Below are 12979 nucleotides of genomic sequence, written 5' to 3' on the forward strand. Positions count from 1 at the left end.
GAGCCAATGGCGCCGAGTCGTCTGTCGGCACCGGCGATTTCGGAACCGGAGGTTTCGATGTTCTGTGTACGCCTTGCTTTTTGGAGGTCTCCGTGTGTTTCGGCGTCGAATGCTGTTTCGGCGCCGGAGCGTCGGTGCCGACCGATTTCTGTTTGTGTTTGGTCGGCGCCGAGTGTCCAGGTTTCGGCACCGGTGGTTTCGGAGTCGAGCTGGATTTTGCAGGCTTCGGTGCCGAGTGGTGTTTATCGGCACCGGGCGTCGGCTGGCTCGATCCCGAGCTGCCGTGAGACTTTGAGTGCTTCGACACCGGGCCCGAAGGTGGGGTGATCGAGGCTTTGGTTTTGGTTTTGCCCAGGCCGGCAGGCGAGGGGGTAACCGGAGTCTCTTTGGTTTTCGGTGCGGGGCTGGGAGGGGGCATTGTACTCACGGCCCGCTGTCCTGGTGTTACGTCCTCCAGGTCGGAGTCGTCGGCCTCGGAAGCGCTGACGATGTCTTCTCCCAGTTCGGTGTGTGTCTGCCCCGAAGCTTCGGCGTCGTCTCCGAAGATGTCCGGTGGAACTGTTGAGGATGAGTGCGCCATGGTGCGTCGAGCCCTTCGATCTCGGATCGTTTTCTTCGATCGAAAAGACTTGCAGGCGGGGCAGTCTCGAGCCTCGTGTTCCGGAGAGAGGCAAAGGTTACACACCTGATGGAGGTCGGTGTGGGGAAATTTAGACCCACATTCTGGGCACTTTTTAAACGGAGTCCTTTCCATCGGCCGGGACCGGAGTCGCGGAGGGCCCGAAGGCCGGTGTCGATGTACGGGATGGAAAAAGTGCCGCTTCGAGAGATGAAGATGATGAAGGAACTCGAAGAATCGAGGATTTTCCGTCGAGGCTGGAACCGTAGAAGTTCGAAGCCGGAGCACGAAGTATCACATCCGAGCCCGATGGCGGAAAAAAACAATCTGAGGATGGAGCCGAAGCCCATGCGCAGTACGGACCGAAGGAGGAGTCACCAAACTCGTGACTTCCAAGCACGGTCCAAGAAGAAAAACAAACTGCAAACATCCGGGCCCAACACCAGATGGCGACCTATGCTAAGTGTACAATCTGCAGCTCATATGCCTCGAACAAAATGTTAGCTGTTTCTCAGGTAAGTACACTACTTACGAGTGGGAGTTTTTGGGGTTAGGACCAAAGTTCCCCACGGTCTAGATGGGCACTTGTGTTGCACCACCAGAGGGCACTGGGGAGGCCTGGTATAGAGTGCAGGGGCCCAATGTTGGCCAGTGGGGCTAAGAGGGCCTTTGGTTAGGGTCTGCTGACTAGCAGGCCACTCTGGTGTGGGAGCAAAACTCCTGGGGTTAAGGTCAGCACTGCAGGGGCCAACCAACAGCACACGAGCTGCACCACCCGCTGCATTGGGAACCCTGTGCTTTTCATTGGAGACCTTTTGGTTCGGAGAAGTTCCTGCAAGCTCGGACAGGTACACTTCCTGAAGGTGATCACTGGCCAGAGAGGTAAGTTGGGATCTTGGTGGATGCCTGGACACCGTTGGTTGGGCCACCCAAGGCCGTGAGGCATCGGGTGCAGAGGTGTCTTCTGGTTTTCTTACCAGGTCATGGTCGGGGGACCCTTCAGGTTGAGGTTGCAGGCTTCGTCTTAAAGTTTGAGGGAGGTTGGGGATCACCAGATCCCACATCTGGGTCGCTGGGGGGACCTCCTCGTGGTGTTGGGATACTCGGGCCATGGGTGTCCGATGCAGAGTGGTGCAGAATCGCAGAGTCGCCGGAATACGGATTCTGGTCTTGGAGTCTTTGTTGAGCAAATCCAGTGCTCACAGGAAACTGAGACTGTAAGGTGAGTGCAGGGCAGGTCCTCCGGGGTTTTGGGGCTGCTAGACATGCCAGTTTCTTCTCTGTAGGCAGGTCGGAGGTGGACAGGCCAGTAGGGCTGAAGCCAAAGCAGTAGTTGAATTCTTCTTCCTGGGTCAGCACGGCTCTTCGGTCCTTCTTTCTTCCTAGAATCTGAGGAGGCAAGGTTCAGGGCTGCCCCTAAATACTAGATATAGGGGCGTTTAAAGGGGTGTGCAGGTTGGGACCAATGGGGCCCTTCCTTGGTGTGAGTACACCCCCTATTATGCCAGCCTCCAGTGGTGCCCTCCCTTGGCTGAGTCCCCTCATCTTCAAGATGGAGGGGACCGAGATGTGTGCTTCACCTCGCCTCCCCAGGGTTACGGTTGGCTAAGGTGGGCCCTCTGAGTGCATTTTACATTAAATCCCTCACTGGCATCAGTGTGGGTTTATTGTGCTGAGAAGTTTGCCACCAGACTTCCCAGGTTTTAGTAAAGCTATTATGGAGCTGTGAAGTTCGTAATGACCAACTCCCAGACCATATACTCTTTATGGCTTTACTACACTTAGACACTGTAGGGGTACAGGGCTCATTCCACTGTACCCTCACCTGAGTGCTAGTGCACACTGCTGGAGGGGTGACTTGCCTAGGCCTCAGGCCTGCACCAAATTACGCAGCCTGCAATGGCAGTTTGTGGGTGTTAAGGTACAGGGCCTCTAAGGGTGGCACAATAGGTGCTGCGACAACCAGAACAAGGGGACCCTACTCACTACAGAACCAGGGTAATTAAATTGTTATCAGAAACAGTGGTTCCTGTGGAATGATACTGTCTATCTTGATATCTGAAAGAAACACGTAGTGATAGATTTCTTACCTTAGAATTACCCCCAGGCGTCAGGCTGGATCCGGAAAGTTTTCGACAGCAGTACCCCTGCGTGTCGGTAGGTGGCATCGTGCGGCTCCGCGTCCATCGGCGTCGTGATCGCCGGGATGAAGTCGCGGGCAGTACTTAGACGCTGCCCACGCGCGCGCTGATGTCAGTTCTTCTTTTTCCGAGCCAGCAAGCGCAGATCCGGGAAGAGCTAGTACCCCCAGTAATTTTTTTACTGAGTTTTTTTAGGCTTTTTGTCTCCTATTTTTCTGAGTCGATCGACACCTGGTGCCGTAGGGATGCCCGGGTTTAAGAACTGTGGAGACTGTCACCGCATGATGTTGGTGACGGACCCACACCGAGCGGGTCTCTACTGCCTGGGGCGCGACCACGACTCCAAGTCGTGCCCCGACTGCTGGGCCAAGGTGCCGCATTTACAAATAAAGGCTTTAAAACATTCACAAACAAAGGATTTAAAACGTTTAAATAAATATCTTGACTAACCTGATCTAGCCTACGCCGATTAACCCCTCACTATACTCGCTGGTTACCGGCTAAACTACACTGTATATATAAATAAAAAATGTAAAAAAGAGCTCAAGGACCAGGAAGGACCTGCATAATATTCCCTGAATACCCTCAGTTAAAGGAAAGAACCTTAGCAAAACATGACAACCATTTTGTTGAACCAAGTTAGGTTACCATAATGACTAAGACAGCCATTTTACATACATTCTACCTATTTTGTCAGTTGGAACATCATTAATCTTTTAGCTGTTACTATCTGACCTCAACTCTAGTTAGGTCTATAGAACCCTCAACAAGTTCAATGGAGGATAAATTAGAAGGACTAATTAATAAAGGCCCTAGATAGGGTAATTGGGTCCCTTGATGACACCATTAATAAAAAATTGGAAGCCCTATCAAAAAACAGGATGGCCATCCTCAAGACCTCAGGAGGAGCCCACAGAGTCTAGTAAAAGAGGGCAAAGAAAAAGACCAACGAGAGACAACCCTCCTAAAGGTACTAAAAAAAGCTAAGAGCTCCATCCCTACCATTTTGACTTCACTCTGGGGCGGTGACAATGACAGTGCCTTGGGCACAATAGATGGGCAAGATAAAGGTCCGATTACATCCATTCCCATCGACAGTGACGATGGACAGGAGGATGAGATCAATCTCTCCTACTCGTCGGACTTTGATTCAGAAGAAGAAGGTGAAATAAGGAACGTGGACAGTTCAGGTGAGGCATCAAGGGCCTAAAATGGGAATCGATGACCCCTTTGGGGAATATATGTTTGACCCTCTTCTCATCCGACATCCCCTCTCCCCAGAGTTGGTCCCCTCCCAACATACAGGTGAATACCTTTCTTTCTGGCTCTGTTAAGAGATTCCAACGGAAGTCAGATCCCGGCTGAGATCTGAATGCCCTCGCCCTCCTCTCCCTGACAAGGTAGCCTCAACCCCAGACCTGGATAACAAAGTAGTGGCGTTTATCGCCAAGAGCGGGAGAGACCTAAGAAAAAGGCTCGACAAGGGTCCAAAATCTTGCTTGGATAAACTCTTGGATATCACAGTCCCTCTAACTAAAATGTTTGAACTAGCTGAAAGAGCTTATCTTGATAACACCCACATAGACCCAAGAGAACTGCGCCAGTGGGCGCAAAGGGCAATTTACCTACTAGGCAATGCAAATACTGCACTCTCAAATGAGAGGAGAAAGGGTGTCCTTCTGAAAATCGACCCTAAGCTACTGGAACTAGCTAACAAAGAAGGAGGAGATTCCTCTCAAGGTCGCCTCTTTGGGGAGGAATTTATCAAGGAGATGGCCAAATATGTGGGAGTGTTAAACTCCATTCAAAAATCCCCAAAAGATATTAAAAAAGTTTTCCACAACAAGGTTTTTAGAAGGGCCAGGAGAACACTTGATCGGTTCCCCGGCCGTGGACAATTTTCGGCAAGACCCTACATGGGACGAGGAGGAAGGTCCTCCCAATCTGGCTTTGCAGGTCAATCAACCTTCTACCCTCAAAAACAAAGATTCCGCGGCAGAGGCTTCAGGGGTGAACGAAGGCAAAGAGGTTTCTCAGCAGGTAAGACTTACGAAAGACCTTTCAGATATCCTTATAAAGGTGGGAGAAGACTAGCCCAATTCTGTGGGAACTGGAACACGGTGAGCCAAGACCACCATTGGGTTCTAGATACGGTCAGAGGATACACAATAGAAGTCATAGCTTTACCATTACAAAAGATCTCCCCGAAAAATAATATTCTCCCAAAAAGATTCTGTCTTTGTGACACAAGAGGTAAACGATCTGTATGACAAAGGGGCAATTCGAGAGGGAAAGGAAATTGGCTTTGTGAGCAATGTCTTTCTAGTAGAAAAGAAAGACAAAGGGATGAGACCTGTTATAAATCTTAAAGATCTGAACCAATGGGTGATTTATCGTTATTTCAAAATGGAGGGAATACACCTCCTCAGGGATGTTCTAAGGAAAGAAGATTGGCTAACTCGACTAGATCTAAAAGATGCATACCTGACTAACTATCTGGCCGCCACATCAGAAATTTCTTCAATTCACTTAGGAGGGCTAACTCTGGCAGTTTTGCAGCCTGCCCCTTCGGACTGTTATCAGCCCCTTGGTATTTCACCAAGGTACTGTGCCCAGTAGCAGGTTGGTTCAGAAGCAAAGGAGTAAGATTAATTTTATACGTGGACGACATTTTAATAATGGCTCAGTCCAAAGAGGTAGCATCACAACACACGGACCTCACAATAAAATTCTTGGAACACATGGGTTTTGTTATAAACACCCAAAAATTGTGTACCACTCCAAGCCAGGTCACCCAGTTCCTGGGTTTTTCAGTAAATACAGTACAAGCAGAATTGAAATTACCCGGGAAAAGGCTGAGAAAACTTCGAAAGGAGTATTCTAAAGAAACAGAGATTCCCGTTAAGGATATTAGCAAGGGTGCTGGGCCTCTTGTCCTCGACCATTCAAGCCATGTATCCGGGACCCCTGTATAACGGCCCTTCAGAGACTCAAAGCCTAAGCCTTGAGATCGAATCACTCCTACTCTCAGATAGTTCACCTGGACTCAGACTCAAAGAAAGAGATACCCTGGTGGCTGAGGAACACAGAAGCGTGGAACGGCAGGGTCATTTTTGGGGAAGATCCGGACATCATAATGAATTCGGATGAGAGTTTAGAGGGATGGGGTGTCACATGTGGCAACTCATCGACAGGGGTACTCTGGACAGTTAAGGAGAAGGAGTTGCATACCAACTGCCTAGAAATACTGGCAGGCTCCTTTGCAATCCGGAGCTTTACCAAGGGTTTAATGAAATGTTCAGTCATTCAGCATAGACAACGTATCTGTGGTGGTATACGTGAACAAGATGGGGGGCCCTCAGGGACTATCAGACCTAGCCAAGAAATTTTGGGGATATTGCCTCAACAAAGGCATCTCAGTGATTGCCGAACACATTATGGGTTTGAACCACAGGGTCGCAGATTGGCTCTCCAGGAATTTCAAAGACTCCAGCAACTGGAGACTAGACAGCAAGATCTTTCTGACCATACAGTCGATCTGGGGACCCTTTGGAATAGATCTGTTTGCAGTCAATACTCAACTACCCACATTTTTCAGCTGGAGGCCGGACTCTCAGGCCGTGGGGGTAGATGCGTTCCTTCAAAGTTGGCATGGTTTAATGCCTTATCTCCTTTTGCTTCCACGACTTCTGCTACACGTTCGCAGGAACAGGGAGACGATAGTAGTAATTACATCCCTTTGGAGATCCCAGGCATGGATTCCAATGCAAGGAGAATGTCACCCCCTTGTACATCAGGGCCTTCTGTCTCTGATGGCATGGAGGATATCAGGAGACAGTGGCAGCTCCCTGGACTTTCGGAGAGCGCTTTCAGACTCATATCAGAATCTTGGGCACCTGGCACAATGAAAGCTTATAGATTGGCCTGGTGTAAACTGGCTTGTTGGTGCCTTCGACGAAACTACAATCCCATTTCAGCTGATCTAGTTATCAACTTCTTATGAGATTTTTGCTTCAGGCCCGGCATATCGAACTGTTAATGTCTACAGATCGGCTATTGCAGCAGGACACTGCTTGGTACTCAGTACCTCGGTAGGTCAGAACTGATTAACTAAAAAAACTAATGAGAAGTACGCGAGTTTTAAACCCACCATTGGCCAAATACTCTGCTCTATGGGATGTGAGGAATGTTCTCAGGGTAATTACAAATTGGGGTGAGAAATCTACACTCTCATTAAAGAAACTATCTGATAAACTGTTTTACTATGCCTGGTTTCCTGCAGACGAACGTCTGATGTTAAAGCATTAGATATCACCAGTAGGGCATACCAACCAGAAGGAGTGTGTTTATTCTTAAAAAGACGAACTAAAACGATGTCAACTTCTGTTTTCTATCCCTTCTTTCCACAGAATGAAAGTTTGTATGTAGTGAAGTGCCTGTTGAAGTATGAAAGAAGAACCGTAAGGTTAAGAGGAAATACAGAACAACTGCTAATTTCCCATATGTCTCCCCACACAGCATTTTCCTCTCCCACCTTAGCTAGACGGGTAAAGGATGCTATGAAAGATGCTGGAATAGATATTTCCATTTTTGGTGCACACTCTCTTAGAGGGGCTTCGGCCTCCAAAGCTTTTATTCTGGGTGGTGGCCTTCAGGACATCCTTAGAGCTGCAGATTGGTCCAATGAATATATTTTCAAAAGCGGTTATTTAAAACAGGTAACAAATGCTATTTATGTGTTGAACACACTTCAAACTTGCATGATGTTAGCCTCCGTGTCATGACATCAAATTTAGATTTTTCACAGCCTGGTGGGCAGAAAATCTGGATTTTATTAAAGACACGGAGGCTAAGATTATACCTCCACTATTAATCCCACCCTGGAAATAAAACTAAAGTGGATGTTCTTTTATCTTGCAGATTAAATATTTCAAAGAATTTATGGACGACTACACTAAAGTTTCCAAAAATGAATGTTAAAGTTATCTTGTTCGCCACACAAAGAAGGGAGAAGACTACGTGCACATGGACTATATACTATGTTAGAATGTCTTGAAGTCTATATCTCTTCATTGCTGCTGTGCACTGTGCAATAAAGGAGATTTGCATAATCTTAGCCTTCATGTCTTCAATAAAATCCAGATTTTCTGCCCACCAGGCTGTGAAAAATCTAAATTATGATCCACAAACATTAGAAATTCTACAGTTATAGTCATCTCTTCATTTTATCATTCATCTCTTAATTTGATCATTTATACACCATTTACGCACTTTTCCCCATCTTACTTCTGCCAAACACACCATAAACTACACAAGCATATCAAATTCATTACTTATAGTTATCTTTTGAAATGATCATTTATGGACCGCTTTCATATTACCATAAGTCATACTTATAACTCACATTTATACTTACGGACCACTTGCATCCACACCTCATTCGCCACACTACATTCACTATAACTTACCATTGTACCATGCACTGTGTTCTGGTTAATATTATAATTTCTGATGGCATAAGTGTTTTATTTTCTACTATATTTTCACATGCTGTAACTTAGAGAATATCCACTGTATAGGCAGTGCATGAAGAAGGGGCGAGTTATAGTTAATGTAGTGTGAGGAGTGAGGTGACAAGACTGTGCACGCGTGCAAGTGATAATAATTAAAAGGTGGTTAGTATAAATGTGAATTATATGTATGACTTATGGTAATATCAAGTGGTGCGTAAATGATGATTTCAAAACATAACTCATGCATTTGTTCTACTTGTGTAGTTTAAGGTATGTTTGGTAGAAATAAGATAGAAATAAGTGTGTAAGCAGAGTATAAAATGATAAAAAAATTGAGATAACTATAACTGTAGAATTTCTAATGTTTGTGGAGCATAATTTGAGTTTGTCTACCAAACCTAAATGAAATGTATTCACAACAACATATATTATATATATCTCAACAACAGGATTGCTCTGCTTCAAGAACAGCAACCAGAGCACACTGCGGATTGGCAGGACTTCATTTATTGAAAAACTTGCATAACGCGTTTCGGATTGAATGCCTTTGTCAAATGCAAAGAACACTTGTGTGCTGCTTTAATGTACTTTAAATACGTGTTGCCTTACTGCTATTGCACAACAACCCATCACCAGCATGGAAATACTTCCCCTTCTTGCGGTCTCTCAGCAGAAGTGTTTTTCATGTGTTATCTTTCTTTTATTTCGCTTTCCTCTCAATCGCGGTGTGGTAATTTAATAAAAAGTTTATTCAATCTTTGCTACTAGTGTCTTGTTTTCAATTTAAATTCACCTGACGAAATCAACATCCAGCCGCTTACCTGGCGAGAATAAAGCATACCTGAAAGTGCAGCGTTAAGTAACCTGCACCTTTCTGTGTAATCACAGTTCGACTGCTGCTGACAGGTAATCATTTTTCCTAGGCTGCGGCGGTTTGGCGGCTTCCAATACCTTGGAGTAACCTTCGGTCTTGCCACAGTGGCCGCCAAACAACTTGAGGATGGGTGCGCTTGCATGATTGTGGCTGCATGCATACATCAACAACAGGATCACTCCGCATAAGGAACAGCAACCAGAGCACACTGCAGATTGGTAAGACTTCATTTATTGAAAAACTTGCATAACGCGTTTCGGCTTGAATAACTTTGTCAAATGCGAAGAACACCGGTGTGCTGCTTTAACGTCCTTCAAATACATGTTGCCTCGCTGCTATTGGATAACAACTCATTGAAAGACTTCCCCTTCTTGTTACTTACCCTGTAAGCATCTGTTATTGGCATGTAGTGCTGTAGATTTACATGCTTTGCGCAAGTCCTCCATCTAGTGTTGGGCTCGGATGATTACAAGTTGTTTTTGTCCCAAGAAGTTTTCTTCGAGTTACGAGGCTGTGCAACTTCTCCTCTTGGGAATACTGTGCATGGCTATCAATGCCATCTTCATATTGTTTTGCCGTGGGTAGGTGAGTATGTTCTCTATGTAAGCATTGAGATGTCCATGTGTTAGTATGAAATAAAGTGTATGAACTGCAAACTACACAAGAATCTTTTGGGGCGGAAGGATGGCACATGTGAATCTACACTCTATGCCAAAACAGAAGGTTACAGAGTAAGTAACATAATCTGTTCGAGGCATGTGTGCTGTAGATTCACATGCTTTGCATAGACTTCAAAAAAGTCCCTAGGCAGTGGTTAACTTGTGGGGGTTGCTGTTGTCTGAAAACAAGTTTTAAGTACTGCCTGACCAATATTGGCTTGTTGGTGTGCAAATATGAACACACAATAATGTTTTGTGAAGGTGTGTGGAGTAGACCATGTTGCGGCTTTGCAAATATCAGCAAAAGGAATGTTCCCTAAAAAAAGCCATAGAAGCTACAATTTTTCTAGTGGAGAGTGCTTTTGGTGGAACAGGTAAGGTATATGCTACTTACCAGTATGCATCTGTTCTTGGCATGTAGAGCTGCAGATCTACACACTGTGCATAGATCGCCATATGGTGTTGGGCCCAGATGTTGCAGTTGTTTTTCTCTTGGAAAGTCTTTGGAAGTCATGAGGTATGTGACTCCTCTTTTGGATGATATTGCGCATGGGCTTCGGCTCCATCCTCAGATTGTTTTTTCGCCAGCGGGAAAATGATGGAGCTATGTAACAAAGAAGAAAGATGCCCATGTGTGCTGTATCTAAATAAGATAAAACTTGAACAGATAAAGGTAGCCGGGTGGGCGTGTGTAGATCCGCAGCTCTACATGCCAAGAACAGATGCATACTGGTAAGTAGCATATTCCGTTCGAGGCATATGAGCTGCGGATTACACACTGTGCATAGATTATATAGCAGTACTCGCTCCTTGCGGCGACCACCAGTATCTGTTGCAGTTGTTTGAAACAATGTTTTGACGACAGCCTGGCCCACACTAGCTTGTTGCTTAGTTTGCATATCTACACAATAGTGTTTAGTGAAAGTGTGCGGTGTAGACCATGTAGCTGCTCTGCAGATATCATCTAAGGGGATGTTCCCTAAAAATACCATGGAAGCCCCTATCTTGCGTGTAGAGTGGGCTTTAGGGGGAACAGATAGCGTTCGTTTCGCTTTGTGGTAGCAAATCTGTATGCATTTAACAATCCACCTAGCTATTCCGGATTTGGAGATGGGGTTGCCTTTGTGTGGTGGTGAGAAAGACACGAATAGTTGTTTGGTCTTACGAAAAGGTTGTGTTCTCTCGATGTAGTAGAGTAAAGCTCTTTTGACATCAAGGGTGTGTAGAGCTCTTTCTGCAATGGTTTGTGGCTGCGAGAAGAATACGGGCAGTTCCACAGATTAATTGAGGTGAAAGGGAGAAATTACTTTAGGAAGGAGTTTTGGATTAGTGCGGAGAACAGCCTTATTATGATGCATTTGCAGAAAGGGTTCTTGAATGGTGAGTGCTTGAATCTCACTGACCCTTCTGAGTGAAGTAATGGCTACAAGGAAAGCAGTTTTCCATGTTAAAAATTGAAGCTCACATTTATGTAGAGGTTCAAATGGAGGCCCCATTAGTCTCGTGAGAACGATCTTTTAGGTTCCATACAGGTGAGGGTGGCACTTTGGGGGGGAATTATTCTCTTAAGGCCTTCCATGAAGGCTTTTATGGCAGGTACTTTGAAGAGTGATAGATGCTGTCTATTTTGTAGATATGCTGCTATGGCAGCAAGGTGTAGTCTAATAGACATGTAGGCTAGGTTGCATCTTTGTAGGTGTAGTAAGTAACCTATGATGTGTTGGATAGACACATCTAAGGGATTGACGTTATTGTTGTGACAATAGTTCACAAAACGTTTCCACTTGGCTGCGTAGCAAGCTCTAGTTGGAGGTCGTCTAGCTTCTTTAATTACGTTCATACAATCAGGGGGAAGATTAAGGTAACCAAATTCTAGGATTTTAGGAGCCAGATCGCAAGGTTGAGCTGAGCTGGGTCCGGGTGTCTAATCTCTCCATGGTTCTGGGTTAAGAGGTGTGGAGAGAGGTGTAACCTTTGGTGCGGAACTACGGAGAGTTCCAGTAATGTGGTGTACCACGGTTGTCTGGCCCAAGTCGGAGCAAATAGGATGAGAGTTAGGGAATGTTGCTGTAGTTTGCGCACCACTAATGGAATGAGTGGGAGAGGCGGAAAAGCGTATGCAAATCTGCCTGACCAGTTCATCCATATCGCATTGCCTTTGGACAATGGGTGTGGATATATGGCGGCGAAGCTTGGGCATTTGGCGTTTTCGTGGGTGGTGAAGAGGTCTATCTGTGGTTGCCCCCACATTTGAAAGAATGGTTGAAGAACTTGTGGATGAAGTTCCCACTCGTGGATCTGTTGTGTTGGACGGCTCAACAGATCTGCAATGGTGTTTTGGACTCCTGGGACATGGGCTAGGAGAAAAATGTTTTGAGGTATGGCCAACCTCCATATGCTCTGTGCTAGCTGAGAGAGCTACAGAGTGTGTGCCGCCCTGTTTTTGGATGTAGTACATGTCTGTGCAGACTAAGACAGTCTTGACTGAGACGTGTGTTTGAAATGCTTTTAGGGCTAGGAATATGGCCAGTAACTCCAGATGGTTGATGTGGAGTAACTTTTGTTGAGGTGTCCACCTGCCCTGCATGGTGTGATGTAGTAGGTGAGCTCCCCAACCGGAGAACGATGCGTCCGCAGTTAGAACTATTTGAGGAACCGGCTCTAGGAACGGTCGCCCTTTGGAAAGGTTTTTGGTGGTCCACCACTGCAGAGAGCGATGGGCACGACCATCTACCAACACCAGATCTGATAATACACCCTGAGCCTGGTTCCATTGGCGTGCTAAGCACTCTTGGAGAGGACGCATCTGGAGTCTTGCACAAGGTACCATGAATATGCAAGAGGCCATCATCCCTATAAGTTGCATAAACACTCGGGCTGGAAGAGATTGTTGTGGCTGAAATTTGGCGCAAAGAGCCTGTATGCTTTCTATCCTGGCAGGACTGGGGTAGGCTAGCGCTCTTGAGGTGTCTATGGTGGCACCGAGGTATTGTTGTATGTGGGACGGATGCAGATGAGACTTGGCGTAGTTTACTGTGAAGCCCAGGTCGTGAAGTAATTGGATAGTGGCGTGAGTGTGTTGTACACACGGGTTGTAAGAGCTGGCTTTCATGAGCCAGTCGTCTAGGTATGGGAAGACGTGGATGTGTTGTCTTCGCAGGTATGCTGCCACT

General features: G+C 46.2%; 1 protein-coding gene across 1 annotated transcript in view; it reads right to left on the bottom strand.

The window, feature by feature from the left end:
* The window catches only part of DCUN1D4 (defective in cullin neddylation 1 domain containing 4), a 455220-nt gene that overhangs the window by 47969 nt on the left and 394272 nt on the right, over positions 1-12979 (bottom strand). The window lies entirely within an intron of this gene.

This window comes from Triturus cristatus, chromosome 2_2, assembly GCF_964204655.1.
Source record: "Triturus cristatus chromosome 2_2, aTriCri1.1, whole genome shotgun sequence".
In the NCBI taxonomy this organism is placed as follows: domain Eukaryota; kingdom Metazoa; phylum Chordata; class Amphibia; order Caudata; family Salamandridae; genus Triturus; species Triturus cristatus.